Source organism: Cnephaeus nilssonii, assembly GCF_951640355.1.
Source record: "Cnephaeus nilssonii genome assembly, chromosome: 1".
Classification (NCBI taxonomy): domain Eukaryota; kingdom Metazoa; phylum Chordata; class Mammalia; order Chiroptera; family Vespertilionidae; genus Cnephaeus; species Cnephaeus nilssonii.
Genome location: NC_137072.1, coordinates 16,305,297 through 16,311,296, shown reverse-complemented (window position 1 = coordinate 16,311,296; position 6,000 = coordinate 16,305,297).

The following is a 6,000-nucleotide window of genomic DNA, read 5'->3' as shown; positions in this document are numbered from 1 at the left end:
GCTACAGGAGGGTGGGCCAGCAGGTGGAGAGCTATTGGAGAATGGCAGTGGGCTATTGGCGAGCTACTGGCACACAGATTCGTGCGCAGGGCTACTAGTATATCTACACTAATAAAAGAGAAAGATGCAAATTGGCTGTACCTTCGCAACGCCCACCAGCCAATCAGGAGTGAGTATGCAAATTAACCCAACAAAGATGATGGGTTAATTTGCATACACAGGCGCCAAGCAGCTGGGGGCGGGACGCTTGAGTCATTGCCATGGCGACGACACAGGCGTTTTGCACCGCCCCAGCCACTCGGGGCCTTTGGGCAGCATGGGAAGGCGGGGCTAGAGCAGAGAGAGGTGGCTTTGGGAGCCGGAGTGGAAAGGTGGTGCTGGCAGCCAGGGAAAGGAAGGCCCATTCTTGCACGAATCTTTGTGCATCGGGCTTCTAGTATATATATGAAAGCCTAAACAACTGTTACGACCAGTTGACTGGTTGCTATGATGATGCACTGACCACCAGGGGACAGACGCTCAACATAGGAGCTGCCCCCTGGTGGTCAGTGCACTCCCGCAGCCAACCTCCCATGGCCGGCTAACCTCCCGTGGTACCTCCCCTCCAGCCGGCCCCGATCAGGACTGGGGGAGATAGCCCCTGATCAGCCCTGAATTCATGCACTGGGCCTCTAGTATTGAAATAATACTCTACTGACACTGGTGCTTTAAATTGAAATATATAGAGAGTAAACTGCAATGATCTATTAAAAAATCATTTAGGCCCGGCCAGGACACATTCCTGATCGAACACGGATTGTGGGTTCGATCCCCAGTAGGAATTGTGCAGGAGGCAGCCGATCAATGATTCTCTCTAATCATTGATGTTTCTGTTTCTTGCTCCTTCACCTTTCCTCTCTCTGAAATAATTCTGAAAAAATATTTAGGCCCTGGGCAGGTATCTCACTTGGTTAGAGTGTCATCCTGATATTCCATGGTCATGGGTTCAATCCCTGGTCAAGTCACACACAATAATCAATGAATGAATGAATAAATAAATTGAACAGCAAATCCATGTTTCCCTCTCTCTCTATTCCTCTCTCTCTAAAATCAATCAATAAAAAATTATTTAGAACTTCCCTACATACAATGAATCTAGTCTTTAAACTCTCAGTAGATCTTTGAGCCTCCTTCAGTTTACTATGCTGCACTCCTTTGTGAGTGAGTAGAAGGCAACATTCTATCCTCCTGCCTTGGTCACATTTTAGACTCAGCCACAATCATTAACAAGTCAGTCCATAAACATGCATTTATTGGTAACTTGTATCATACTGATTTTAAATTATAAATATTTTTAAAATATAAGAAAGAACCAAGTAATATAATTAATTTTTTTTTACTTATAACCTAGAACAAATTTAAGGTTTGCCTTTTTTTTTCCCCCCAAGAAAAAATAAAACAGATACAGTTGTCCTCATGCCCATACCACTTCTTGCTCTCATGCCTTAGAGCAAGCATGTTAAACTCGTGGCCAGTGGCATGCCACCCGTGAGTATGACATGCTTGCCCTAGAGGTAAACACTCTTGTGTCAAGTTTTGTTTTTCCAATTAAATGTTTATGTACAGTATATGTAAGTTTAGTTTGTCTGCCTTTTTAAAATGTACATCAATAGCATCATTATGAATATAGCCCTTAGAAGTTGGCTTTTTTCACTCAACATTGTTTGAGATTCACCCATTTTAATAAATTTTGGTCTAGTTAGTTAATTTTGACTGCAGTGTAGTATTCCACTGTATGGATATGTGACAATAAATTCATTCTGTTATTAATGGACATTAGGCTGCTGCTGCTTTTTCATTATAATGTGGAAATAAGCATTTTAGTATTTGTTTCTTTTGTCATATAAGCAGTATCTCTAGAGCTACAGTTTTGAAATTTGGGGTACATGCCCTGTGAGTATGCAAAGCATTTCCATGCAGTATGCAGGTATGCTTTTAGGGAACTTCACAGACTTTCACCTTCCATGTATATTTTCCACAGCTGTTCTGCCTCAGGATGAACTTAAGAAGGCGAGGTTCTCCTTTCCTGCATTAATTTTGCAGTTACCCTATTCCCATGTTATAAAAGGAGCACACACCTTTCACCCACTTCTGATTGTACTATAATGCATCGTATTAAGATGTCCTAACCTCAGGAGCCCCCAAGAGACAATTTGAAATATTGGTGTCAGTGCCAAGAAAGTGAATAACTATTTGCATCAACCAAATAACCAAAATTAATTTCTGATAGATCAGTTTGACTTTTTATTATTTGGTCTTATAAGCTCAGGAGTTCAAAGAATGAATGCCATCATTTATAACAAAACTCTCTTCTCGTCTACTTATGTGAAAAAGATTTTTTTAACACTTGTGTTTATAGAAATGAAAAACAGGAATAGAATTTATATTTGGCCTGGCTCATTTCACGGGGAGCAACCAGTGGCCTGGGTGTGCAGTGGGAGTCTGGTGCTGGAGATGTGGAGGCCTTCAGAGCCAGTGAGGCGGCCAGGCAGTGGCAAGCATGTGGTCTACCCAGGTGCTCGTTTCTGTGTCAAAAGGACTGAAGGTCAGGCTGAGGCTGCAAGGTCACAGAGGGACAGTATCTGGGCCCATGGCTGGGGCGGGCTCCACAGCAAGTCTTCACACCCAGGTTGCCTACCTGGGGAACTCCTTCTACCACGCCCTGCATGCCTTTTACTGAGAAAACTTAACATTGTGCTGACTTTAAGGGTGCACTACTTAAAGGAGTTCCATTATTGGAGAGCATCTATTGAAGGGTGCATTCAGAGGTGAGGCAATAAATTGATAACTGACAAAATATATGGGTTTAGGAGGAAAACGAATGATGTAAAATTTCCAAATCATCAAGTTTATTGTATTTTTAAAATGAATGATGGTTGGAGGTACTGAATTACTATGGCATTTAGATCCAGTTAAATACATTTTGGTCCACAGGCCAATGCTTTATCCACTAAGCTAAGTGATATTTACTAAAGTACACTGAAAACTGTTAAAATTTTGGCCAATGTTGTATGTCTAACTTAAACTGCAAAGAAGTACATGGTTTTTCAAAATTCCTTTAGGATTTTTAGGAACTATGAGAACAAAAATGATCAAAGACTTGGTGCTAAGAGAATACATCTAGAAGTGAAATTGCTGGGCAACTTCAGCTTTATAAGATACTGTAATTTTGCTCTCCAAAGTGGCTATACCAATTCAAATTTCAACTGTCAGTGCTTCCCCAATCATTGCCAACACTTGGTATTTATTATCTTGCCCTCATTGTTTAATTTTTTAATATTTTATTTAAAGTTTCTTCTAAAAATTGATTTTAGAGAGGGAGTAAGGGGGGAGGGGGGGGAAGAAGAGAGAGAGAGAGAGAGAGAGAGAGAGAGAGAGAGAGAGAGAGAGAGAGAGAAAGAGAGTAAGAGAGACAGAGAGAGAGACAGAGAGAGAGAGACATCGCCAGTGTGAGAAAGACACATCAGTCAGTTTCCTCCCCCATAAGCACCCTGACCTGGATTGGATCTGCAACCTAGGTATGTGCCCTGGCCAGAATTGAACCTGAGACCTTCTGGTGCATGGGACAATGCTCCAACCAACTGAGCCACATTGGCCAAGGCTAATTTCTTAATCTTTTAGAAAGGATGATTCAAGTGTCCTGAAAATTTATTCACAATATACTTTCCAAAACCAGGAAGCCAAGTTAGGAGGTTGAACCAGAGTGATGGCCCTCCAGGCTACTTGAATTCCGGGTGGCTGGGAGCCCTGACTGGTTGCTTAGAGATGCTTTCAACCTCTTCTTGGAGAGCAGTTGCTACACCCCTGCCAGATGCAGAGTGCTCCACTGTTCATCATGGACAAGGGCGGGGGGGCGGTCTATGAAGCTGTGAGAGAAGTATGTTCCAGGTATCCTAAGAGAAGACAGGAAAGCCCAGGTGTGTGAAGCCCTAGATGTGTGAGGGGATTGGGGGGTGGAGAGAGAGGAGGGGGCTCCATAGGCCTCTAGTTGACTTACAAGTATGTCTCCTGGTAGCTGAGCAGTGAAGCTCTCGGTGGTGGCTAAACTAGTGGCATGGTAAAAGTAGGAGACTATAAACGAGAGCATTGTTATTTTAAAACACTTATAATGAAAAAAATCACTTGAATTTGAAATTAATTAACAAATCTCAATATCACATTTACTATTACATTAGAATAGTTAAATTTCTTTATTGTTGTTGTTTATCCTCACCAAAGGATATTTTTCCATTGATTTTTTTTTAGAGAGAGTGGAAGAGAGAGGGAAGACTGAGAGAAACATCAATGTGAGAGAAACACATTGATTGGTTGCCTCCTGCAACTAAGGTACATGCCCTTGACCGGAACTGAACCTGGGACCTTTTGGTCTGCAGGCCAATGCTTTATCCACTGAGCTAAACTCGCTAGGGAACAGTTAAATTTTTTAAGTTTAATTCAGCTTCCTAAGTTTTGAATGCTTGTGAAAAGAAAAAGGTTTAAAAATCACTTATTTATGGGGGTTTCTCATTGATGGTAATATTAAAATTTTTAAGAGGTTATCAGTTAAAACATGACAAGATTTTATTGGACAGTTCTATACAAATTCATGATTCCCAAATCTTCATTTTATTCTTCTCATCAATTAGAGAATAAAGAAAATGACCCCTGGCTAGTATGGCTCAGTTGGTTGGAGTGCTATCCTGGTACACCGAAAGGTCACGTTTGATTCCTGGTTACGGCACATACCCAGGTTGCGGGATTGATTCCCAGTCAGGGTGCCTATGGAAGCACCCAATCTCTCCCTTCTCTCTCTAAAATAAATAAAAACAAACAAGACATATCCTCAGGTGAGGATTAAAAAAATGACTATTTTTTTTGCTGTACAATATTTTCTAATTGTGTCAGGACATGAAAAGGTTGGGAAACCTTGATATAGGCAATGTGGGGAGTTACTGGGTTTTCATACCTTCCTGTATTAACTCCATTAGAACCATTTTATATACTGGCTTTGTAGAGATCCAATCTAATTCATGCTATAGGCCCCAAGCAATATAGGTTTTGAAACCATGTGTTCAACCATAGCACACTTTCTTTCCAAGCCCGGCTCCACTGAATCCCTAACTTTCTTAATTCCTAGGGTGGTGGGAGAAGTGTGAATGTAATTTTCAATATGTAAACTTTGTAGTAAGCTATGTTTTGAGAGTATTTTATTTAATACATTTGTTCAAAGATGTCTTTAAGCTTTTGACTAACAGGGTTGAAACTTTGGATGAAGAATCAGAGTTTTAGATAACCAAGTCCAATCCCTCTCATTTCACAGATGAGGAAACTAAAGCTCAAGGAAGAGTCTGGGCTCAAGTAGCATTAGAGTCAGAGCTTAGAGCAGAAAACAGATGTCAAGTCTCCTAGTTTTGTGCCTCACTATACCAACCTACACTTGTGTATTACTCATATATATAAATAGGCTTTCCTTTTTTATACATTTTTGAGTACTATTTGGTTCTTTAAATACATAAACATGGTGATTTATTCAGAGGAGTTAGACATGTCTAACAAGGACGCAGCAGGTATGATGACAGTTCCAAAGTGAGGCAGTGCCTAGAAGAAACTGTATCTGGAATGATTAAGGATGGAAGGAAAAGAGCCATTTTCTTCATAAATGATAGCTGTTTGCCTCAACATCCAAGAATGAAGACTGCAAAGCCAAACTAAAGCAATATAGGGGTTTATAAACGATATATTTAATACTGGCATAATGAAGTAAGTCGCTTTTTTGTGTGCTAACCAGTCTATTGTTTGCTTTTAAGCTTATATATAGCCAAGGTGAGGTAAAATATTAAATTCTTCCCAACTATTCAGATTAAGATTTATGATATATTTTCAAATTTGAGCTTCACTGCTCAGATTACAATAGGAGCTAATATAATTATAGACAATATAAGAAGTATTACAGTTTATTTAATACTAAAAGTTTTCATGCTT